This window comes from Trachypithecus francoisi, unplaced genomic scaffold, assembly GCF_009764315.1.
Source record: "Trachypithecus francoisi isolate TF-2019V2 unplaced genomic scaffold, Tfra_2.0 Lachesis_group0, whole genome shotgun sequence".
Lineage (NCBI taxonomy): Eukaryota > Metazoa > Chordata > Mammalia > Primates > Cercopithecidae > Trachypithecus > Trachypithecus francoisi.
In genome coordinates, this window is record NW_022681453.1 from 7,955,232 (window position 1) to 7,982,281 (window position 27,050).

The 27,050-nt window shown below is 41.4% G+C and overlaps 1 protein-coding gene across 1 annotated transcript in view; it reads left to right on the forward strand.

The window, feature by feature from the left end:
* PLCH1 (phospholipase C eta 1) overlaps positions 1-27,050 on the forward strand; it is a 277,981-nt gene that overhangs the window by 13,615 nt on the left and 237,316 nt on the right. The window lies entirely within an intron of this gene.

Sequence of the window (27,050 nt, forward strand, 5' to 3'; positions counted from 1 at the left end):
TGACGTCAGTAATGTAAAACTGTCCTTCCTACTCTTTTCAATGTGGTTTCATATTCCTGTGCTACACTTAGGTGCTATGATCTCATGATCTCTTACCTCGTTTCCTTAGCTTTTTTGAAGTTATTTATTTTGCCATCTTGCTCTTCTTTTATTTACTTATTTAATGGCTGCATATTTCCCACTGTATGGATATACTATAAATTAAGCAGATCAATCAACAATTAGGTTGCAGCTGGGCATGGTGGTTCACGCCTGTAATCCCAGCACTTTGGGAGGCCAAGGTGGGTGGATCACCTGATGCCAGGAGTTCGAGATCAGCCTGGCCAACATGGTGAAACCCTGTCTCTACTAACAATACAAAAATTAGCCAAGCGTGGTGGCGGGTGCCTGTAGTCCCAGCCACTCGGGAGGCTGAGGCACGAGAATTGCTTGAACCCAGGAGGTGGAGGTTGTAGTGAGCCAAGATTATCCCACTGCACTCTCGCCTGGGTGACAGAGTGAGACTCTGTCTCAAAAAAGAAAAAAAATTTTTAAATCATTTTTTGATGCTCTTTTGAGCTTGAGAATTCTTATGAACAAATCAGGTTTAGTATCCCATCTCCTTCTCTCTTTCCTTGAGGACCTTTTGAATTCCTGTCTTGTAATTTCTGATATTCTTATATCTTCATATAATAGAGGCTCTCTATTGACCTGTTTGAGGATTAAGAACCCATCTCTGCTGCCTTTAGAGAAATAAAACTTTAATTCTTAATTTTACCAACAGTATCTTAGGTTAAAATCTTTATAAAGCTATAATTTTTTATTATGACTATTGTCCTTCTAAAGAGAGGCCTTTCTTAGGACTTATATTCTGAATTATTTATTTATTTATTTATTTAGATGGAGTCTTGCTGTGTCACCCAGGCTGGAGTGCAGGGGCATGATCTCATGCTCACTGCAACCTCTGCCTCCTGGGCTCAAGTGATCCTCCCACTCCAGCCTCCTGAGTAGCTGGAACTACAGGTGTGCACCACCTTGCCCAGATAACATTTGAATATTTAGTAGAGGAGATGGGGTTTCACCATGACGCTTAGGCTGGTCTTGAACTCCTGGGCTCAAGCCATCCACCACCTCAGCTTCCTAAAGTGTTGGAATTACAGGTGTGAGCCACCGTGTCTGGCCCAATTTCCTTATATGTTCTTTATTATATCATGTTATATTTAGATAGCATATTAATAATATTCCTAGTAATTTTTCTTTTATAACCAGGAACAGAGATTTGAGCATCTACTCTTCCTTCCTACTAAAATATCCTTCCCATGCAACCCTCCCATATTCTCCTCCCTCTTTTAAAACTACCGATCCTTTGAAGTCTGGCTGTAACATCCCACTCTCCAGGAACTTTTTTCTGTACTTTTGGGCACATATCCCCCACTTACCCTGCTGTGTGGTTGAAGGGAGGAGAGATGATGTTTGGAGTTTGAATTGGCAGCACAAGGCAGATCTCTTGGAGCTGCACTCCTTATTGCTGGGCAGAAGGGGTAGGGAGGGCAGGCAAGCATGAAAATTGGACACATTCCCTGCTATAAGCTCTCTTCACTCACTGGTGTGTGCGAAGAAGACAGAAAAGAAAATAAGATGAATCGGGGAGGCTGGCAGATCTGTCCTTCTTTGGGGGATGGCCTTTCTTAGACTGAATTTTGGCCATCCTTATGTATGAAGGAATTGTGAGCAGACGTATTTTGAAATCCATTTCCACTATTTAAAAAGTGTGGAAATCACTGGTTTAGAGACAATTAGCATAAGCCAAGGAATTTTTGGATATTAGACCTACACATAAGTTGATTAAATAAGAATTGTAAAATAAATCTGCTGTTTGTATGTCATCAAGAAACATCTTTGATGTAATCAAATATGTTAATATTGGGCTAGAGTTCCAGATTGATGGCCACTGAGAGTTGAAATCTAATTACCAAATACTCATTCCTTTAGATGTTTTAAAATATGATCTTAATTTCCAATCAGTACTGTGTGCCCACTTTTAAAATGAAGGGATATATATCTATAAAAATGGAAATATGCCCATACTGATATGAGCATAGAGAGGTGGAAAGGACTGAGGTTGGGAAGCCTGGATCCTCTACTGGCTCTGCCATACTTAGCAGGGGTCTGTCTTGTTGTCTTTCTCTCTCTCTCCCTCTGTTTTATTCATGATTTGTTAGGAAGTAAAATTATACAGATCTTAAGAAGGAAATCTTTAGAATTAGATTTTTTGAGTTAAAATCCTAGTGCTGTTTCTTGATGGTTGTGGGACCTTGGGTAATTACTTAACCTTTCTGTATGCTGCAGTTTCTCTATCAGTAGAAAAGGGATAATAATTATACCTAGCCCTTTGGATAGTTGAAAGGACTAAATAAAATAATACTTGCAAAATGCTTACCATGATACTTGGCCATAGGAAGTGCGAAAAAAATATCAGCAGTTATTACAAAGTGGCAAGCCCTGAGTTAATATTTTTTGGGCTAGCTCAGGTCCTGATTTGGCTGTCAAACGGCATGGATCTGTGGCTTTGAATGTGAATTACCAGGGTTCAGCTCTCTTTTTAGCAACACACCCTCGCCCCTCCACTGATATCATTTAAAAATTCTGGATCAAATAGAAAAATCATTTTCTTAAACGCAATGGACCAGTAAGAAAGTAATGAATACTCAGGCCAAAAGCTCAGTGAAGAGGGTTCAGTTGAGCACTGAAGCTGGATTTGCCTTGAGGACATTTGCCAAACCGGGTTAACTTGAATTTCAGTTTTCATTGCCAGAAGGCATAAGGAACAAGAGGGTGAGACATCTGAGAAGGGGCCTTTTGGTTATAAAGCTGGGATTTCAAAAGGCTTCTCTTTCAATGTAAGTGTGAATTAGAAAAAAAAAAAGAAATAAAATCACCTTATTTTATTTCCAACTTAAGAAGTCTGTAAGGAAGATCACCTATTTATTACTGGTGCTGAGCAGGTGCCTGATTTCTTGGTCCTGAGAATTTGTGATTGTAAACCAGCTCTAATACAGGTATACATCTGGAATTCACAATACCTATGAAGTCAGGACAATCTCACGATGAAGATTTGGTTTAAAGATTTCATACATTGGGCCAGGCACAGTGGCTCACACCTGTGATCCCAGCACTTTGGGAGGCCGAGGCAGGTGGATCACTTGAGGTCAGGAGTTTGAGACCAGCCTGGCCAACATGGTGAAACCCTGTCTCTACTAAAAACACAAAAATTAGCTGGGTGTGGTGGCACATGCCTGTAATTTCAGCTACGCAGGAGGCCGAGGCAGGAGAATCGCTTGAGCCTGGGAGGCGGAGGTTGCAGTGAGCCGAGATTGTGCCAGTGCACTCCAGCCTGGACAACAGAATGAGACTCCATCTCAAAACAAAACAAAACAAAACAAAACAAAACAAAACGAAAAAGGATTTCATGCATTGGAAGTGTTGCTGGTACTGAGCAGAACCCATTTTTTTCCCTTTTTTGGTGAAATCTATTTTTTATCTCAGACTACAGAGAATTTCTGCCAATGAAATTAAAAGACAAATGAACATCTCTGTAAAACCAAAAACAGAACAAAAAACCTCCCCTAAACATAAGCTATGAGCTGAAGATAAGAAACTATAAGGACTAACCAAGCTCATTTTTTTTTTATTTTTATTTTTCCAAGCTCATTTAAAAAATAACCAAATACAACTTGAAAAAATAAAAATGTAATAATTAAAAATAAGTCAGTGAATGAATTTATGAATAGGTAAATCCAAGCTGCATAGGAAGTTAGTCAAAAGAATTTGGGCCGGGCGTTGTGGCTCACGCCTGTAATCCCAACACTGAGAGGCCGAGACAGGCAGCTTACGAGGTCAGGAGTTTGAGACCAGCCTGGCCAACATGGTGAAACCCTGTCTCTACTAAAAATACAAAAAAAAAAAAAAAAAAAATCTGGACATGATGGCACACACCTGTAATCCCAGCTACTCAGGAGGCTGAGGCAGGAGAATCACTTGAACCTGGGAGGCAGAGGTTGCAGTGAGCCAAGATCGTGCCACTGCACTCCAGCCTGGGCAACAGAGTGAAGACCCCGTCTCAAAAAAACAAAAACAAAAACAAAAACGAGAATCTGGACAAAATTGTAATTATAGTTACAGAAAAAAGGAGAGAGAAAGAAAATTGGCAAAGGCAACATTTAAAGAGATAATGGCTGAGAATTTTCAAGGATCAATAAAAAGCATCACTTGACATGTTGATGAAGTCATATGAATTCCAGTCAGATAAGTAAAAAGAAATTCACACATAGACAAAACATAATTGCACTGCAGAACACAAAAGATAAAGAGAGGATCTTAAGCTTATCTTCAAAGACATGACACATTATCCTGACAATGTAACAATAGAAGCCAGAAGACAATAGAATATTATCTTTCATGTACTGTGGGAAATTAACTGTTGCCCTAGGATTCTATTTTCATTAAAAAACAATCTTTAAAAAACAAGGACACAATAAAGGCCTTTCAGATGTATAAAAACCTAGAGAATTTGTTCCAGCAGATCCTCACTAAAAGAGTAACACTTCAGGTAGAAGAAAATTATTCCCAGATAAAGGATCTTAAAAACAAGAAATAATGAAGAGCAAAGAAAGTTTAAGTTAAAACACATATTGACTGTATAAGATAATAATGATATATTCAGTGGGAACTGGTAACATATGTTGGAGAAGCAAAAGGAGTTAATGTGCCCCAAAATTCTTGTATAGTTTGGGAAGAGGTTAGAGATAATGATTATTGAGACTTTGATAAGCAAAGTATGCATGTTAAAATGTTTAGGGCAACTACTAAAAATTAGGAAAAGAATGGATAACGTCCTAGCTAATGGAGAAAAATTAAATGAGAAAAATAATCTCAGTGAAATCAAAGGAGCTGAAAAAAAAGTAGAGAATAGACAAGACAAATAGCAAGCAGAAAATACAATGTTGAAATAAATTCCATTGTATCACTAATCATAATCTAAAGGAACCAAAGATTGTTAGAGTGGATGAAGAATTCAGCTATATACTACTTAGAAATGTCCAGGCCGGGCGTGGTGTCTCAGGCGTGTAATCCCTGCACTTTGGGTGGTCAAGGTGGGCAGATCACCTGAGGTCAGGAGTTCAAGACCAGCCTGGCCAACATGGTGAAATCCCGTCTCTAAAAAAAATACAAAAATTAGCCGGGCATGCATCTGTAATCCCAGCTACTTGGGAGGATGAAGTAGGAGAATCACTTGAACCTCGGAGGCAGAGCTTGCAGTGAGCTGAGATCGCACTATCGCACTCCAGCCTGGGCAACAGAGTGAGACTCTCTCTCAAAAAAAAAAAAAAAAAAAAAAAAGTGTCTAAAATACAAGGATACAGAATGTTTAAAAGTAGAATAATAGGGAAATAGGTGACTAAAAACCAAAAGAAGCTGGCAATTTTGACATAAGACAAAATAGTCTTTAAATTGCAAAAAGCATTTTTAGAGATAAAGAGGGCCAATTGGTTAAAAAGTCTCAACTTATCAGAAAGATAACATACTTATATACATCTTCAGGTAGCCTATAAAGAAAAGTCTATCAGATTAACAGCAGTTTTCTCAGCAGAAACCCTATAAGCTAGAAGGGATTGGGGTCCTATCTTTAGCCTCCTTAAACAAAACAATTATCAGGCAAGAATTTTGTATCCAGCAAAACTAAGCTTCATAAATGAAGGAAAGATACAGTCTTTTTCAGACAAACAGATGCTGAGAAAATTCACCACTACCGAGCCAGCACAGCAAGAACTGCTAAAAGGAGTTCTAAATTTTGAAACAAATCTGTGAAATACAGCAAAACAGAACCTCCTTAAAGCATAAATCTCACAGGACATATATAACAATTACACAATAAAAAAACAACAACGAGGTATTCAAGCAACAAATACCATGATGAATAGAATAGTACCTCACATCTCAATATTTTTTTTTTTTTTTTTTTTTGAGACGGAGTCTCGCTCTGTCGCCCAGGCTGGAGTGCAGTGGCCGGATCTCAGCTCACTGCAAGCTCCGCCTTCCGGGTTCACGCCATTCTCCTGCCTCAGCATCCCGAGCAGCTGGGACTACAGGCGCCCGCCACCTCGCCCGGCTAGTTTTTTGTATTTTTTAGTAGAGACGGGGTTTCACCGTGTTAGCCAGGATGGTCTCGATTTCCTGACCTCGTGATCCACCCGTCTCGGCCTCCCAAAGTGCTGGGATTACAGGCTTGAGCCACCGCGCCCGGCACATCTCAATATTAACATTGAATGTAAATGGCCTAAATGCCCTACTTAAAATATACAGAATGGCAGAATGGATAAGAATTCACCAACTAACTATCCACTGCCTTCAAGAGACTCACCTAACACATAAGGACTCACATAAACTTAAGGTAAAGGAGTGAAAAAAGATATTCCATGTAAATGGATATCAAAAGCAAGCAAGAGTAGTTATTCTTATATCAGATTAAAAAAAAAACTAAAGCAACAGCAATTAAAAAAGACAAACAGGGACATTATACAATGATAAAATAATTAGTCCAACAGGAAAATGTCACAATTCTAAATATACATGCATCTAACACTGGAGCTCCCAAATTTATAAAACAATTACTACTAGACCTGAGAAATAAGATAGATGGCAACACAATAATAATGGAGGACTGTAATACTCCATTGACAGCACCTAGACAGGTCATTAAGACAGAAAGTCAACAACAAAAAAATGGACTTAAACCATACCCTAGAACAAATAGACTTAACAGATATTTACAGAATATTCTTCCCAATAACTACAGAATATACTCAGCACATGGGACATTCTTTAAGATAAACCATATGATAGGCCACAAAATAAGTCTCAACAAATTTAAGAAAATTGAAATTATAGCAAGTAGTCTCTCACACAGTGGAATAAAATTGGATATCTGCTCCAAAAGCAAACCTCAAAACCATGCAAATACATGGAAATTAAGTAACCTGCTCCTGAATGATGGTTAGGTCAACAATGAAATCAAGATGGATTTTTTTTTTTTTTTTTTTGAGATGGAGTCTAACTCTATTGCCCAGGCTGGAGTGCAGTGGCAAGATTTCTGCTCACTGCACCCTCCGCCTCCTGGGTTCAAGTGATTCTCCTGCCTCAGCCTCCCAAGTAGCTGGGATTACAGGCACCTGCCACCATGCCCAGCTAATTTTTGTATTTTTAGTAGAGACAGGGTTTCACCATGTTGTCCTGGCTGTTTTCAAACTCCTGACCTTGTGGTCCACTTGCCTCGGACTCCCAAAGTGCTGGGATTACAAGCATGAGCCACCATGCCCGGCCCAAGATGGAAATTAAAAAATTATTTGAACTGAATAATAGTGACACAACCTATCAAAACCTTTGGGATACAACAAAGGCAATGCTAAGAGGAAAGTTCATAGCCTTAAATACCTAAATCAAAAAGTCTGAAAGAGCACAAATAGACAATCTAAGGTCACACCTCAAGGAACTAGAGAAATAAGAACAAACCAAACCCAAACCCAGCAGAAGAAAACTAATAATGAAGATCAGAGCAGAGCGAAATGAAATGGAAAACAAAAAACAATAAAAAATGTAAATGAAACAAAAAGCTGTGTCTTTGAAAAGATAAACAAAATTGATAGACCAATAGTGAGATTAACCAAGAAAAGAAGAGAGACAATTCAAATAAGCTCAATTAGAGATGAAATGGGAGATATTATAACTGATACCACAGAAATACAAAAGATCATTCAAGGCTACTATGAATACCTTTTTGTGCATAAACTAGAAAAGCAAGAGAAGATGGATAAATTCCTGGAAATATACAATCCTCCTAGATTAAACAAGGAAGAAATAGAAACTCTGAACAGACCAAAAGCAAACAGCAAGATTGAAATGGCAGTAAAAAAGTTGCCAACAAAAAAATTCCAGGACCAGATGGATTCACAGCTGAATTCTATCAGACAGTCAAAGAATTGGCACCAATGTTATTGACACCATTCCAAAAGATAGAGAAAGAGGGAATCCTCCCTAAATCATTCTATGAAGCCAGTATCACCCTAATACCCAAACCAGGAAAAGACATACCAAAAAAAGAAAACCACAGACCAATATCCTTGATGAACATAGACGCAAAATTCCTCAACAAAATGCTAGCTAACTGAATCCAACAGCATATCAAAAAGATAATCCACCATGATCAAGCGGGTTTCATACCAGGGGTGCAGGGATGGTTTCACATGTGCAAATCAATAAATGCGATACACCACATAAACATAATTAAAAACAGAAAATCACATGATTATCTCAATAGACTCAGAAAAAGCATTTGACAAAATCCAGCATTCTTTTATGACTAAGACCCTCAGCAAAATTGCCATACAAGGGACATACATTAAGGTAATAAAAGACATCTGGGCTGGGCACAGTGGCTCACGCCTGTAATCCCAGAACTTTGGGAGGCCGAGGTGGGCAGATCACCTGAGGTCGGGAGTTCGAGACCAGCCTGACCAACATGGAGACACCCCATCTCTACTGAAAATACAAAATTAGCTGGGCGTGGTCGTACATGCCTGTAATCCCAGCTACTCAGGAGGCTAAGGCAGGAGAATTGCTTGAACCCGGGAGGCAGAGGTTGCGGTGAGCCGAGATCACATCATTGCACTCCAGCCTGGGCAACAGGAGTGAAACTCTGTCTCACAAAAAAAGACATCTATGACAAACCCACAGCCACCATTATACTGAATGGAGAAAAGTCAAAAGCCTTCCTCCTGAGAACTGGAACAAGACAAGGATGCCCACTTTCACCACTTCTTTATTATTTTTGAGAGAGAGTTTCATTCTTTTGCCCAGGCTGCAGGGCAGTGCCACGATCTCAGCTCAATGCAACCTCCGTCTCCCAGGTTCAAGCAGTTCTCCTGCTTCAGCCTCTCGAGTAGCTGAGCTTACAGGCATGCGCCACCATGCCTGGCTAATTTTGTATTTTTAATAGAGATGAGGTTTCACCACGTTGACCAGGCTGGTCTGGAACTCCTGACCTCAGGTGATCAGCCTGCCTCGGCCTCCCAAAATGCTGGGATTACAGGCATGAGCTACTGTGCCCAGCCCACTTTTACCACTTTTTATTCAACATAGTGCTGGAAATCCTAGCCATGAGCAATCAGACAAGAGAAGGAAATAAAGGGTATCCATATTAGTAAAGAGGAAGTCTAACTGTGGTTGTTTGCTGATGATATGATTGTACACCTAGAAAATCCTAAATACACATCCAAAAAGCTCCAATAACTGATAAATTCAGCCAAGTTTCAGGATACAAAATTAATGTACACAAATCAGTAGCTCTACTATATATGAACAGTGACCAAGCTGAAAATCAAATAAAGAACTCAACCCCTTTTACAATAGCTGAAAAAAAAAAAACCAACTTAGGAATATACCTAACTAAGGAAGCAAAGGACCTCTACAAGGAAAATGACAAAACACTGCTTAAAGAAATTATAGAAAACACAAACAAATGGTAATACATCCCATGCTCATGGATGGGTAGAATCAATATTGTGAAAATGACCATACTGCCAAAAGCAATCTACAGATTCAATGCAATCCCCATCAACATACCACCATCATTCTTAGAACTAGAAAAAAAAAATCCTAAAACTTATACGAAACCATAAAAGAGCCCACATCGCCAAAGCAAGACTTAGCAAAACGAACAAATCTGGAAGCATCCTATTACCTGATTTCAAGCTATACTATAAGGCTATAGTCACCAAAATAGCATGACACTGGTATAAAAATAGTCACATAGACCAATGGAACAGAATAGAGAACCCAGAAAGAAAGCCAAATATTTACAGCCAACTGATCTTCAACAAAACAAACAAAAAGTGGGAAAAGGACACCCTATTCAACAAATGGTGCTGGAATAAATGGTGAACACATGTAGAGGAATGAAACTGGATGCTCCTCTCTCACCTTATATAAAAATCAACTGAAGATGATCAAATACTTAAATCTAAGACCTGAAACCTTACAAATTCTAGAAGATAACATTGGAAAAACCCTTCTAGACATTTGCTTAGGCAAAGACTTCATGACCAAGAACCCAAAAGCAAATGCAACAAAAAAATATAAATAGATGGGACTTAATTAAACTAAAAAGCTTCTGCACAGCAGAAGAAATAATCAACAGGGTAAACAGACAACCCATAGAGTGGGAGAAAATCTTCACAATCTATACCTCTGACAAAGGACTAGTATCCAGAATCTACAAGGAACTCAAATAAATCATCAAGAAAAAAACAAACAATCCCATCAAAAAGTGAGCTAAGGACATGAATAGACAATTCTCAAAAGAAGATATACAAGTGGGCAACAAACATATGAAAAAATGCCCAGTGTCAACTAATGATCAGGGAAATGCAAATCAAAACCACAACGCAATACCACCTTACTCCTGCAAGAATGGCAATAAAAAAAAATAAAAAAATAATAGATGTCCGTGTGGATGTGGTGAAAAGGGAATACTTTTATGCTGTTGGTGGGAATGTCAATTAATACAACCACTATGGAAAATAGTGTGGAGATTTCTTAAAGAACTAAAAGTAGATCTATTTGATCCAGCAATCCCACTACTGGGTATCAACCCAGAGCAAAAGAATTCATTATATGAAAAAGATACTTGAACACATGCTTATGGCAGCATAATTCACAAATGCAAAAATATGGAAACAGCCCAAATGCCCATCAATCAATGAGTGGATAAAGAAAATGTACACCAGGCATGGTAGCTCATGCGTGTAATCCCAGCACTTTGGGAGGCCAAGGTGGGTGGATCACGAGGTCAGGAGTTCAAGACCAGCTTGACTAATATGGTGAAACCTCATCTCTACCAAAAATACAAAGATTAGCCGGGCATGGTGGTGCATGCCTGTAATCCCAGCTACTCGGGAAGCTGAGACAGGAGAATTGCTTGAGCTCAAGAGGTGGAGGTTACAGTGAGCCGAGGTTGCGCCACTGCACTCCAGCCTGGGTGACAGAGTGAGAGTCTGTCTGGAAAAAAAAAAATAGAAGAAGACAATGTAGTATATTTATACCATGGAATACTACTCAGCCATAGAAAGGAATGAAATAATGGCATTTACAGCAACCTGGATGGATTTGGAGAACATTATTCTAAGTAATTCTAAGTAATTCAGGAATGGAAAACCAAACATCATATGTTCTCACTCATAGTGGGAGCTAAGCTATGAGGATTCAAAAACATAAGAATGATACCATGGACTTTGGGGACTCAGGGGAAAGGGTGGAAGGAGGGTGAGGGAAAAAAGACTACACATTGGGTACAGTGTACTCTGCTTGGGTGATGGGTGCACCAAAATCTCAGAAATCACCACTAAAGAACTGATTCGTGCAACCAAACACCTCTTGTTTTCCCAAAAGCTTTTGAAAAAAATAAAAACTTCCATGCATCTAATAACATGACTTCAAAATATATTCAGCAAAAAACTGAGAGAACTACAATGATAAATACATATATTTATGGTGAGATTTTAACATACTTCCTCAGTACTTGGCAAAATGGGGAAAATATCTGCTAACATACAAGATGATATAGTTTGAATATATGTCCCTGCCAAATATAATGTTGAATTGTAATCTCCAATGTTAGAGTTAAGGTCTGGTGGGAGGTATTTGGGTGATCCCTCATGGCTTGGTGATGTCCTTGCTATAGTGAGTGAGTTCTTGCAAGATCTGGTGGTTGTAAATTGTGGCACCTCCCCGCCGCACTCACTCTCTTGCTCCTGTTTCTGCCATGTGAGACCCGCCTGCTTTTGCTTCACCTTCCACCATGAGTAAAAGTTTCTTGTGACCTCCCTAGATGCAGATGCTGGTGCCATGCTTCCTGTACATCCTTCAGAACCATAGCTAATTAAACCTTTTCTAAATTACCCAATCTGAGGTACTTCTTTATAGCAATGCAAGAATGGCCTAACAGAAAATTGGTTCCGAGAGTGCGGTATTGCTAATAGCAATATGGGGTATTTCACCTGAAAATGTGGAAACAGCTTAGGAACTGGGTAACAGGCAGAGGTTGAAAGAGTTTAGAGGGCTCAGAAGAAGAAAGGAAGATGAGGGAAAATTTGGAACTTCTTCTAAGAAGTTAACCAGTCTCTAGACTGGTTAAATTATTGTGCTCAAAATGGTGATAGTGATATGGACAGTGAAGTTCAAGCTAAAGAGGTCTCAGATGGAAATGAGCAACTTACTGGGAGCTGGAGCAAAGGTTATGCGTGTTATGCCTTAGCAAAAAATTTGGCTACATTCTGTTTATGCCCTAGGGACCTATAGACATTTTAACTTCAGAGTGATGATCTAGGGTATTTGGTGGAAGGAACGTCCGAGCAGCAGTGTTCAAGTTGTGACCTGGCTGCTTCTAACAGCCTATGCTCAGAAGTGGGAGCAAATAAATGACTTAGAGTTGGAATTTATATTTAAATAGCAAGCAGAGCTTAAGAGTGTGGAAAATTCACAGCCTGGCCTTGTGTTAGAGAAATAAAATACTTTTTTTGGGGGAGAGGAATTCAAGCAGGGTATGGAGCAACCCCTTGCTGGAGATATTTTCATAACCGAAAGGGAGCCAAGTGCTAATTGTCAAGACAAAGGTAAAAGAGCTTTGAAGCATTTCAGATATCTAAGACTGCAGCCCCTCTCATCACATACCCTGAGACCTAGGAGGACCAAACAGTTTCATGGTCCAGGTCCAGGGCCCTGCTGTTCTGTGCAGGCTTGGGACACTGCTCCCTGCATCCCAGCTGCTCTGGCATTAGCCTCTGCTCAAAGAGCCTCAGATACAGCTTGGACTGCTGCTATAGAGATTTCAAGCCATGAGCTTTGGTGGCTTCCACGTGGCATTAAGCCTGTAGGTGTGCGGAGTGCAAGAGTGAATGAGGCTTGGCAGCCTCCACCTAGATATCACAGGATTTACAAGAAAGTCTGGATGCCCAGGCAGAAGCCTGCTGCAGGGACAGAGCCCTCACAGAGAACCTCTACTAGGGCAGTATGGAAGGGAAATGTGGGGATGGGGCTCCCACACAGTGTCCCCACCAGGGCACTGCCTAGTGGAACTGTAGGAAGGGGGCCAACTGCTTTCCAGACCCCAGAATGGTGAAGCCACTGGCAGCTTGTACACTGCTCCAGGAAAAGCCACAGGCTCCCAACAACCTGTAATAGCAGCTGCGGAGGCTGAACACTGCAAAGCCATAGGAGCAGTGCTGCCCAGTCTTGGGAGCCCACCTCTTGCACCAGTGTTCCCTGAATGTGGGTCATGCAGTCAAAGGAGATTACTTTGGAGCTTTAAGATTTCATGACTGCCCTGCTGGGTTTTGAGCTTGCATGGGGCCTGTAGCCCCTTTCTTTTAGCCAACTTCTGCCTTTTGGAAGAAGAATTTTTTCTTAATGCTGGTACTACCTCTGTATCTTGAAGTAGAGAACTTGTTTTGATTTTACAGGCCCATAGGTGGAAGGAACTCATTTCCAGATGAGACTTTGGACTTGGGACTTTTGACGAGGTTGATGCTGGAATGAGTTAAGACTTTGGGAGACTGTTGGGAAGACATGATTGTATTTTGTAACATAAGGAGGACATGAGATTTGTGGCGCCAAGGGCAGAATGATATAGTTTGAATACATGTCCTGGCCAAATCTCATGTTCGATTGTAATTTGCAGTGTTGGAGGTGGGGCCTGGTGGGAGGTGTGTGGGTCATGGGGAAGGATGACATGGTACTGTCATGCCTTGGTGCTGTCTTCATGATAGTAAGTGAGTTCTTGTGAGATCTGGTTGTTGAGAAGTGTGGCAGCCCCCATCATACTCTCCTGCTCCTTCTCCTGCCATGTGAGATGCCTGCTCCCACTTTACCTTTCACCATTAGTAAAAGCTTCCTGGAGCCTATCCAGAAGCAGACGCTGGTGCCATACTTCCTGTACAGCCTGCAGAACCATGAGCTAATCAAACCTCTTTTTTTTTTTTGAGATGGAGTCTCGCTCTGTCACCCGGGCTGGAGTGCAGTGGCCGGATCTCAGCTCACTGCAAGCCCCACCTCCCGGGTTTACGCCATTCTCCTGCCTCAGCCTCCCGAGTAGCTGGGACTACAGGCGCCCACCACCTCGCCCGGCTAGTTTTTTTTTTGTATTTTTTTAGTAGAGACGGGGTTTCACCATGTTAGCCAGGATGGTCTCGATCTCCTGACCTCGTGATCTGCCCGTCTCGGCCTCCCAAAGTGCTGGGATTACAGGCTTGAGCCACCGCGCCCGGCCCTCTTTTCTTATAAATTTCTTAAGTCTCAGGTATTTATGCCAATGCAAAAATGGCCTAACACACAAGATTTGAATGAAGTAACTAATAAGTTTGAGCTGATAGACATGAAGATCACACCTCCCAACTTCAGAATACACATTCTTTTCAAACACGCATAGAACATTTATGAAAAGTGACCTCAAACTATGTCATCAAGCAAGTTGTAATTATCAAAGGATTAGTGTCATACAGACTAATCCTCTGACCACAGTGGAATTAAACTAGAAACTATGACCAAAACATTACTATGAATAGTTGTAGAAATGTGTTTCAGAATCACCTTCGGTTTAAAAAGAAGCTGTAATAGCATTAGGAAAATATTTTTAACTGTATGATAACAAAAATACTATGAGTCAAAACTTGGGGGTTGGGGAAGTAGCTAACACATGCTTAACTTTAATTACTTTTATTAAAAAAGATGAAATCCTGATAACAGTTAAATGTTGAAATTAGAAGGTTAGAAAAAGATGCAAAATAGGCCCAAAGAAAACAAATGGAAGGCTAGGTGCAGTGGCTCATGCCTATAATCCTGGCAGTTTGGGAAGCTGAGGTGGGAGGATTGCTTAGGCCAGGAGTTCTAGACTAGCCTGGGCAACATAGTGAGACCCCGTTTCCACAAAAAATTAGCTGGGCATGGTGGTGTACACCTGTGGTTCTAGCTACTTGGAAGGCTGAGGCATGAGGATCCCTTAATCCTAGGAAGTTGAGGCTGCAGTGAGTCATGATCATGCCACTGCACTCCAGCCTGGACAACAGAGTGCTACACTGTCTCAAAAAAAAAAAAAAAAAAAAAAAAGAGGCCGGATGTGGTGGCTCATTCCTGTAATCACAGTACTTTGGGAGGCTGAGGCAGGCAGATTGCTTGAGCTCAGGAGTTCCAGACCAGGCTGGACAACCTGATGAAATCCTGTCTACAAAAAATACAAAAATTAGTTGGCTGTGGTGGCGCATGCCTGTGGTCCCAGCTACTCAGGAGGCTGAGGTGGGACAATCATCGCTTGACCCTGGGAGGCAGAGGTTGTTGTGAGCTGTGATTGTGCCACTACCCACCAGCTTGGATGACAGAGTGAGACTCTGTCTCAAAAAAAAAAAAAAAAGAAAGCAGATGAAAGGAAATGATAGTAATAATTCCGTGTTATACAATGGAGATTACTGTAAAAGCTAGCAATGTTGACAAATACCTGGTGAGATTGATTTAAAAACAAGAGAGGTACAAATAAGCAATATTAGGAATCAGAGAACAGATGTTGTAGATATTAAAATTATATGAATAATACTATGAGCAACTTCATGCTAAAACGTTTGAAAGCTTAGAGAAAATGAATATCTAGACAAATATAACTTACCAAAACTGACTTCGAAAAAATAGAAAGCCTGAATAATGCTATAATTTATAAATAAAATAAACCAGTAGTCAAATATTTCTTCTTAAAGGAAAGTTCAGGCTCAACTGGTTTTACTAGCAAATTCCACCTAATTCTTCCAGGAAATAGAAACTCATTTTGTAAAGCTATGATAATTTCAGTGTAAAAACCTTTTGAGAGCAATATGAGAAATGGAAATTATAGGCCAGCCTTGCTTGGAAACATACATGTAAAAATCATAAAACATGAACAATTCAAGTCCAGCAGTGCATAAAAAAGGGAAGAGGACTCCTTCAACCTCTGGATACATATTATATACTCTAAACTAGCCCTTTCAAATGCAGCAGCCCGGGTGTCTTTGGAGGGTCGATTGTGCCTCATTGCTTAACTAGATCAGAGCATTTTCAGCTCCTGATTGCGTTAGAGAAAAGAAAACACACCAGGAACTTGGGATTTAGTGGTGTCTCCTGTGAGCCTTAAAAAATGAACAAAGTACCCTTTTATTTCTTTCCCTTTGTGTACATAGCTGGGAGGGGGCTAGGCTGTGGAACTAGGCTGTTTGCAGAGGCCTTTAACAACCAGTTTGGTGGTGCTTAGAAACCTGCGGGAAGTTGGGGAGGGGCCTATGGTGGGGGAAGCCATCTGCTGGGTGGTGGGTGACGGGGGAGCCCTCTGGACCTGACCGAGGCTTCTGAACTGCTTTAGAAGATGTCAGTTTGGGGCTGGGCCAGAGAAGAGGATCCCTGGCCCCTCCCACCCCATCCCTGCCCTGTGTAATTCTCTTACTTTGTCTTAAAATTAATGGAAAAATGGGAAAGGAGCAACTTTGTTTGAAATCTTAGCTTTTTAACTGGATTTAGTTTAAATTCTCAAGTTTTAGGGATACCTGGGTGCAAAATTCCCAAACATGTGTTGTGTCAGAGGCTGAAATACAGGATATAGTTTTGAGACCTATTTTTCTATGCCTTCCTGTTCCTAAGTGCTTGTCGTTTTATGAATACTACTGTCAGAGCTTATTAATTTTGCCTTTTATCTCTCAGCAAGGATTAAGGAAAAAGAAATGAGCACTTCTCCATATAAGTTAAAGGCTACACAACTGATACCTGAGAGTTAATTTTGTGGTTTCTCAGGGTTAATTTATAATAAAAGATGAACGGATTGGGATATTAGGGAGGGGTTTTCCATAATCCTCATTAATGGGATATTGACTATTAAAATTGGAAATGCTTTGAAGAGCATCTCGAGCATCTCACTGCCATCCCTTTTTTGTGACATAGATGAGGCAGCTGAAGCACAAGGTTGTGAAGAGATTGACCCTGAAACACAGTGTTAGTAAGAGGCAGGATTGGGCTGCAGCTCTGGGTTTTTGACTTCCAGTCACGTATTTGTCCATTGTCCCTTGATACCTTAGTATATCCCAAGAACTAGTAATTCTTTTTCCAACAAGGAGACAGGCGTTTGCATTACATTTTAATTTCTGGCCAGATCTCCTTTCTATTCCAACATTCTCCAAATGCTGTTAGAAATTTGGAAAACACACACACCTCTTAGACAGTTTTTACCATATCTTGCAAGTACACTTGGTCTTGGTGTTACCGAACTTGGTCCAAGTAGCTCACTCAAATTTCATTTCAAAGCAGCCATCCACCATCTTATACCCAAAGGAGTGACACTTTGCTCTGATCATCTCTAATCTATACACTCCAGAGGCTCCTGCTGGAGGCACAAGGTATGCATTTTTTGAATAAGTAATGTTTCATTTAGTTGTCTCCTCCTGTCTCTTCTCCTTGGTTCATAGTAGAGTTGGGGTGAATGGTGGATGGGGGAAGAATTAGAGTCTTGTCTGTTCTGAGTAATGCAACTCTAGGTTCTTTTTATAGGGAAGCAGAATGTCAGGGAGGAAATGGTGCTAGCCGTGGAGTGTTGCTTTGGACTGGGGACAGTGGATTTGGAGTCAGGAGATGGAAACAGACTAACTGCTGTTTCCAGTTAGTCTTATTTGTTAATAATGTGGAACTCACAGGGCTATTGTAAAGGCCTTTTTTTTTTTTTTTTAAAGACAAGATATAAATGGAAAATTGTGTAAATCATGAAGTGATTTACAAATAATATATTATTAATAAGGAATGTAAAGGGAGTATTGGTTTTTATGGAAAAGGGTACTGGAGGGGTTTGGGCTCTGGTGGTGATAGAGAGAAAGAGGTGGAGACAGCAGTCAGGGTGTAATAGACAAATTCCTCAACTTAGAAGGAAAAAAAAAAAAGAGCCCCTTCCTCCCATAAAGTTATCATTTATTTATTTAGTGACAGAGTGTCACTCTGTCACCCAGGCTGGAGTGCAATGGTGCGACCTCAGCTTACTGCTACCTCCATCTCCTGGAGTCAAGAAATTCTCCTGCCTCACTCTCCCGAGGAGCTGGGATTACAGGCGTCCGCTACCTCGCCCGGCTAATTAAGTTATCTTTTAAAGATTTACTTTTTTTTTTTCTTTTTAGCACAGTATTATAATTCTGATTTCCACATATGAACTGGGATAATTTGTCTTTTAAGCCATTCAAGTGGCTTGAACAAATCTGTAGTGTTTCATAAAACTCAGGTTAAAGCAGCAATAGCGATTTGCCTCACATTTGAAAATAGCTAAAGGAATTCTAAGGCTGAAGAAAAGATTTTGTGTTTTGCTTTGCTTAAATACACCTTCAGATAGTATGGGGGAATCCTTTTCAGCCAGGACAAAGGGCTTGAATGCATCATATCCCTAGGGAAAGCCTAAGAAAGAAAATACTGCGTCATGTTTTTGAACTCAGAGAGGACTTGTTAAGAACTTGCCCAAGGTCCCCTGTGAGTTGGTTGTTAGCATTGAAACCAGAATAGAGCGCTCACGATGGCCAGATGGGTCCTCTTTACATTTTGCTATGCTGACATATTTCATCAGTCAGGACTCTAGGTGCAAGTGACAGAAAACCCAACTCAATGTGGCTTACACAAAACTAAATAAAACAAAAAAGGGAATGTACTGGCTTATTTAACTAGAAGGTGCAAGGATAGATCTAGCTTCAGGTGTGGCAAATTATATTACCAGGACTTGGTTTGTTTCCATTTCTCTGGGTTGGATCTAATCTCCACAAATTTTTCCCTTATATTGACAAGATGATGGCCAGGAGCTTTAGGTCTTGAGGCTTAGACCTTGCAACTTCAAGTAAAACTGAAAAGGAAGGTTTTTGTTTTTTTTTCCCCAAGAGTTCAAACAGAAATCTGTGCCTGACTCTCAGTGATCTGAAACAGGCCGTGTGGATCTCCTATACTGTGGCCCAGTGGATGCAATTCTCTGATTTGCAACCTAAGCCACATGCCTACCTGAATCAGGGGACGAAGCTGACAGCACCTGAATCTTTTGAATGGAGAGTGGGAGAAGGAGTTTCTCAGAGGAAGACTGGGGTGCAATTTCTAGAAGAGTGAAAAATCAGCAGATGTTCAACATGGTAGAGCTTTCTTAAAGGGAGCTTTCATTCTAGTAAGTGGGTGTGGGTGTGAAGGATTTTATTTTTCATTGTCGAGTTTTAAAAGTATTGACAAATTATTATTACTCAAAGTACTTCCCACTTTTCTTAGTTAAAAGTGCCATCCTTGAATTTCTAATGTTCTTTGTTGGTGGTGTCCCTACTGCCACATATGACTTGTTTGGTATTGGCAATTTTGGTCATATTAACTACAACTAAAAATGTCAGAAATAAAGAAATTTTACATGATTTTTACATGATTTTACATAATTACAAAAGTTGCTTATCACTTGTAAAATGAGCTTAGGAGCATTTTTAACTTTTAAGGAATTTGTTGTAGTTTGTTGGCTGCATGAGTCCTCTACACGCTTACATGGCTCTGTTTATTATTTTTGCATTAGGATTTTTTGTGTTTGGTGTCTTTGAGTAGAGTTCATTACAATTTCTTTTTCAAATCACATTTATGTTCTGCAGAAGTATATTTGTTGATATATCTAGAGGGTTGCAACATATTAGTAGTTGTTAAGCAAAAGAAGTAGACTTATAATATCTAATTCGTGTTAAAAAAAAAAAAAAAAGACCACTGTGCCCATGGTCATTGTCTCTAGGGGATAAGTAATACCACATTGAACATTTTGTTTTGAGTTTTTCTCTGCTTTTCAAGCTTGTAAACATGGAGCCATATTTTAAAACTAGTTTTGTTTGTTTGTTTGTTTGAGACAGAGTTTTTTGCTCTGTTGCCCAGGCTGGCGTGTAGCGACGCGATCTCAGCTCACTGCAACCTCTGCCTACCAGGTTCAAGCCATTCTCCTTCCTCAGCCTCCTGAGTAGCTGGGATTACAGGTGCATGCTAATATGGCTGGCTAATTTTTGTATTTTTTAGTAGAGATGGGGTTTCACCATGTTGACCAGGCTGGTCTCAAATTCCTGACCTCAAGTGATCTGCCCACCTCAGCCTCCCAAAGTGCTGGGATTACAGGCATGAGCCACTGCACCTGGCCGTAAAACTAGTTTTAATAACAATCAGTTATTTTCTTACATGGTGTTCCTTACTCACTGTCAGTTATTTTGTGAATCATTGTAAGGATTCAGAATCTAATTTTTTTTTCATTGATAAGCTGGACTTCATGAAAATTAAAAGTTTTTGCTCCGCAAAAGACACTGTTAGTGACAAGTCACAGTTTGGGAGAAGATATTTGCAAGATATGTATCTGATAAAGGACTCTTGTCCAACAAACATTTTTTTAAAACCCTTTAAACTTAGGCTGGGTGCAGTGCTTCATGCCTATAATCCCAGAACTTTGGGAGGCTGCGGTGGGCAGATCACGTGAGGCCAGGAGTTTGAGACCAGCCTGATCAACATAGTGAAACCCCGTCTCTACTAAAAAAACACAAAAATTCGCCAGGCCTGGTGGCGTGTGCCTATAGTCCCTGCTAGTCTGGGGGCTGAGGCATAAGAATTGCTTGAACCTGGGAGACGGAGGCTACAGTGAGCCAAGATGGCGCTAGTGCACTCCAGCCTGCGTGACAGAATGAGACTGTGTCTCAAAACAAAAATGAAACCAACCAACCAATCAAACAAACAAACACTTTCTAAAACTTGACAGTAAGTAAACAACCTGATTAAAAATTTTTTCAAAGGCCAGGAATGATGGCTGGCATTTGTAATCCCAGTACTTTGGGAGGCTGAGGCAGGAAGATCCCTTGAACCCAGAAGTTTGAGACCAGCCTGGCCAACATAATGGGACCCTGTCTCTGCAAAATGTTAAAAAATTAGCCAGACATGGTGGTTCATGCTTGTGGTCCCAGCTACTCAGGAGGCTGAGGTGGGAGGATTGCTTGAGCCCTGGAGGTTGAGGCTGCAGTTGAGCCTTGATTATGCCACTGGACTTTAGTCTGGGTGACAGAGGGTGACCGTGTCTCAAAATAAATACATGAATGAATGAATGGGTGAATGAATGACACCTCACCAGAGAAGATATACTAGTGGCAAGCAAGCATATGAAAAGGTGCTTCACATCATAGATCATTAGCAAAATGGAAATTAAAACAGCAATGAGTACCACTACACAGCTATTAGAAAGGCCAAAATCCAGAACACTTGTAACACCAAATGCTGGCAAAGACGTAGAGCAACAGGAACTATCATTTATTGCTGGTAGCAATGCAAAATGATACAAAATATCTTATACTTTAGAAGATAGCTTGGCTGTTTCTTACAAACTAAACATACTCTTACCACACAGTCCAGCAGTCATCCTCCTTGGTATTACCCAAATGAGTTGAAAACTTGTATCAACACAAAAACTTGCACATGGATGTTTGCAGCATCTGTATACGTTTCAAAATTTGGAAGCAACTAAGATGTTCATCAGTAGCTCAATGGATAAATAAACTGTGGTACATCCAGACAATGGAATAGTATTTCGTGCTAGGATGAAATGAGCTCTCAAGCCATGAAAAGATGTAGAACACTAAATGCATATTACCAAGTGAGAGAAGCCAATTGGAAAAGGCTATATACTGTGTGATTCCAACCATAAGACATCCTGGAAAAGGCAAAACTATAGAGACAGTAAAAAATATCAGTGCTTGTCAGGGGCTAAGGGGGAGGGAGGGAGAATGCAGAGCATAGCAGACTTTAGGGCAATGAGACTATTTTGTATGGTACCATAATTAATCTGTAGGTTTAAAAAAGAGCATAAATCTGCATGTTCTATTTATAAGATGTAAATGCTTGTAGAGTTCTGAATGTATAACTGGTTATATTACCTAGACCTCTTAGGAAGTGGAGTATTTTGTAAGTCTTAAAAGCAAGTTGAAAAAACAAGGTGATCAATTTAAAACCATCCTTGCCTGAATACTGACCAAAAACTTCAAATTGGATACAAGATGCAGGGGAAATACATCTCTAATGTAATATAAATTGTCTAAAAAATAAATGAATGTAGTATACTTTAGTAGTTGTTTTTACCTACTGTGTTCACACAAACGGGGCCATGAAAGACTCAACCTGCTTTGGAACTGCTGAGGCTGGGTTTCCCACCAGTTTATCATCTTCCAGCTAGAGGTGTTATCTTGCAAGCCACACATCCTTTATGGGCCTCGGTCTCCTTCTGGCTACACCGTGAGAGGTTTGTTTTAGTTGATGTCTAACATCCCTTTCACCTGAATCCCTTTAGTGAGCCCTAGGGCCTGGCTCTTCTGAATCTGGTGGAAGCTAAAATGAGGCTTATCGCAGAGCTCTGTTCCCTGCCCCAGGCCTACTCACTCTATTTATTATCTCCACCTCCATTATCTCTAAATCTGAAGGCCAGAGGCAGAGCATCTTTTCGTCAGTCTCCTGCTGATGCCCGAATCCCACCCCTGGAGATTCTGATGTAATTGGCCTGGGTGTAGCTTGGGAGTCAGGAGTCTTAAGTTTTCCAGGTGATTCCAATGTGTAGTCAAGGTTGAGACTCACTGATGTAAAGCCTTATCACAGTTCCTGATGCATAGTAGGTTCTCAATAACTGGGAAACAGGATTATGGGAGTTCAGTGCATGAAAGTATTGTAGGTAAACTGGAGGGAGAGATTCCTGGGGGCATTTCACGAAGGCAGTGGCATTTTACTTGGCCCTTAAAGAAAAGCAAAAAGATCTGGAAGCTGGAAAGCCTGGGCCATTGATGTGAGCTAGTGCCGAAGTCTATGAATATTACATACATGCCTGTAGGTTTGTGCTTCTGTCACAAAAGAGTTGAAGGTCTCAACTCTGATTGGATGATCATCCTCTAAGAGGATGTTACATGTATTATATATTACATTACTGATTGCTGTGTAACAAATTACCCCAAATCTTTTGTCTTAAAATAATAATTATTTATTATCTATCACTTTTTTCTTTTTTTTTTTTTTTGAGACGGAGTTTTGTTGTTGCCCAGGCTGGAGTGCAGTGGCATGGTCTCGGCTCACTGCAACCTCTGTCTCCTGGGTTCAAGTGATTCTCCTGTCTCAGCCTCCCAAGTAGCTTGGATTACAGGCACCTGCCACGCTACCACGCCTGGCTAATTTTTGTATCTTTAGTAGAGGCGGGGTTTTGCCTTATTGGCCAGGCTGGTCTCGAACTCTTGACCTCAGGTGGTCCACCCAATTCGGCCTCCCAAAGTGTTGGGATTACAGGCGTGAGCCACTGAGCCTGGCCTTATCTTTCACTGTTTCTACAGGTCAGAAATACATATGAGGCACAGAGGGATGGCTTCCTTCTTCTCATCAGTATCTTTGGCCTCATCTGAAATACTTGGGGTTAGAATCATCTGTAGATTCATTTATTCTTACGTTGTCTTAGTTCATTTTGGGCTGCTATAACAATACCATAAACTGGGTAGCTTATAAATAACACAAATTTATTTCTCATGATTCTGGAGGCTGGGAAGTCTCAGATCAAGGCGCTGGCAGATTTGATGTCTGGTGAGGACCCTTTCCTGGGTTGCAGACTGCTGACTTCTTGCTGTGTCCCCATATGGTGGAAGGGTAGAGCTAGCTCTCTAGGGTCTCTTTTATAAGGACACTAATCCTAATCATAAGGGTGGAGACTAACGGTCCCACCTCCTAATACTATCACATTGGGGGGCATTAGATTTCCCGATATGAATTTGGGGCAGACACAAACATTCAGCATAACACATGTCTGTGGCTGATGCTGCTGTTGGATGAGGGGCTAGCTGGGCATGTGAGCTAGAACACTTAAATCTGGGCTTCCTTACAGTGTGGTAGCTGGGTTCCAATGCAAGCATCTTGAGAGACAGGGAACTAGGCAGAAGTGGTATCCTTTTTATGACCTCATGTTGGAAGACTCATAGCATAATTCCCAGCTGATTTTATTGTAAGAAACGAGTCACTGAGTCCAGCCCATATTCAAGGGAAGGTGAATTTAGATTCTACCTTTTGAGGGGAGGAATGTATAATAATTTGCAGATTTTTTTTTTTTGTTGTTGTTTGTTTGTTTTTTTGAGATGGAGTCTTTGTCTCCCAGGCCAGAGTGCAATGACAGGATTTCAGCTCACTGCAACCTCCGCCTCCCAGATTCAACTGATTCTCGTGCCTCAGCCTTCTGAGTAGCTCGAATTATAGGCACGTGCCCCCACACCCAGCTAATTTTTGTGTTTTTAGTAGAGATGGGGTTTCACCATGTTGGACAGGCTGGTCTCAAACTCCTGACTTTGTGATCTGCCTGCCTCGGCCTCCCAATGTGCTGGGATTACAGGCGCGAGCCACTGCACCCGGCCTAACTTTTTGCTTTTTTTTTTTTTTTGAGACGGAGTCTCGCTCTGTCTCCCAGGCGGGAGTGTAGTGGCCGGATCTCAGCTCACTGCAAGCTCCGCCCCCTGGGTTCACGCCATTCTCCTGCCTCAGCCTCCCAAGTAGCTGGGACTACAGGCACCCGCCACCTTGCCCGGCTAGTTTTTTGTATTTTTTAGTAGAGACGGGGTTTCACCGTGTTAGCCAGGATAGTCTCGATCTCCTGACCTCATGATCCGCCCGTCTCAGCCTCCCAAAGTGCTAGGATTATAGACTTGAGCCACTGCTCCTGGCCTATTTTTTTGTATTTTTAGTAGAGACAGGGTTTCACCAATTGGCCAGGCTGGTTTCAAACTCCTGACCTCATGATCCACCCACCTCGGCCTCCCAAAGTGCTGGGATTACAGGCGTGAACTACCGCACCTGGCCACCAGAATTTTTTTTTTTTTTGAGATGGAGTCTTGCTCTGTCACTAGGCTGGAGTTCAGTGGTGCTGTCTCACCTCACTGCAACCTCTGCTTCCCACGTTCAAGTGATTCTCCTGCCTCAGCCTCCTGAATAGCTGGGACTACAGGTGTGTGCCACCATGCCCAGCTAATTTTTGTATTTTTAGTAGAGATAGGGTTTCATTGTGTTGGGCTTGATCTTTGACCTCGTGATCCACCCACCTTGGCCTCCCAAAGTGCTGGGATTACAGGAGTGAGCCACCGTGCCCAGCCCAGATTGTATTTTTTTTTTGAGACGGAGTCTCGCTCTGTCGCTCAGGCTGGAGTGCAGTGGCCGGATCGCAGCTCACTGCAAGCTCCGCCTCCCGGGTTCACGCCATTCTCCTGCCTTAGCCTCCGGAGTAGCTGGGACTACAGGCGCCTGCTACCTCGCCCGGCTAGTTTTTTGTATTTTTTTTAGTAGAGACGGGGTTTCACTGTGTTAGCCAGGATGGTCTCGATCTCCTGACCTCGTGATCCGCCCGTCTCGGCCTCCCAAAGTGCTGGGATTACAGGCTTGAGCCACCGCGCCCGGCCGTCAGATTGTATTTTTTAAACCAGCTCATTTTGTAAAGTCCTAGTTCCTATTATGGCTTGACTTTGGAATATGAAGATATGACTTCAAGCCTCATTACTATTTTTTCCTAGCAGCGTTGGGTGAATCAGTTAATCTCTAACACCTTGTCTTCTTCTTTAATGTTGTAGAAGGAGAAAACAGTACTCACCTCAGAAGATTAATAAGGGGCAAATGAGAGTCATGTATGTGAATATATTTTGCTAACTATAAACAAATACACATTATTAAAATTAATGAACATATGTAACTGCATTATTTGTATAACTAAAAACACTTTTTAAAGAAGAGACCTTTGGCCGGGCATGGTGGCTCAAGTCTGTAATTCCAGCACTTTGGGAGGCCGAGACGGGCGGATCACGAGGTCAGGAGATCGAGACCATCCTGGCTAACATGGTGAAACCCCGTCTCTACTAAAAAATACAAAAAACTAGCCAGGCGAGATGGCGGGTGCCTGTAGTCCCAGCTACTCAGGAGGCTGAGGCAGGAGAATGGCGTAAACCCAGGAGGCAGAGGTTGCAGTGAGCTGAGATCCGGCCACTGCACTCCAGCCTGGACGGCAGAGCCAGACTCCGTCTCAAAAAAAAAAAAAAAAAGAAGAGACCTTTGTAGTATATAGTATTGGCAGGCGAGAGGGCAGAGGTTGGGTTGCTTTTATCATTAGCTATATTCTGTTGTATTTTGTAGTCAGTTCCACACAGTAGTAAGACACTCTCAGCCTGAGGGAGTAGTATAAGCAGTTAGATTAGCCAGGTGGGTATGAGGCAAGAAGAAGTGGCGAGTCCAGCATGCAGCCAGAGAAAAGGCAGGATAGGCAAGAATTAGGTAAGATCCCTGGTGGGGTGGGTTAAGGTTGGGTCATAGGGAGCCAAGGAGAGGCTCTGACAAAAGCTTCAGGAGCCTTCACCAATTGTTCCATTAATGAGTAGACAACACTCTGATAATACATATATATTTTTCACTAAGTGACTGATTTCATTCTGGGGTATGTTTACAAAATTCTAGGTTGTTTTAGTAGGAGAGATGACAAATTGTTTCCCACCTGTGGGTTTTGCTTCATGCCAGCCTTGCTTGATTTTGCCTGGCTTTATTCTGTGAACAGAAAGGAGGTTGGAATTCTGAAAAGTTGCTTTAGCCAAATCCTGTGAACAAAGGAGGCCTTGTTCAGGGTTATGCACGTCAGCTTTTGGAGGAATTTAATTCATCAACTCAGATCTCTGCTTTTCAAGTTGTTGCTCTAGCTAGCATTGTGTTTCCCTGTGTCTGTGATGGAGCAAGTCTTATGTAGGAGCAGGCACTGCTAGTTTACCTTGCCGAGGCCTGTGCCCAGCTCTAGTTACACCACTGAGTTCAGCCTGGGCAGATCCAGGCCCTAGCGGTCCTGAATGGACACCAGCAATGCACCAAAAAGAGGAAGGCACGTTTTATTAATGTGCTTGGTTCATTCGTGGCCACAT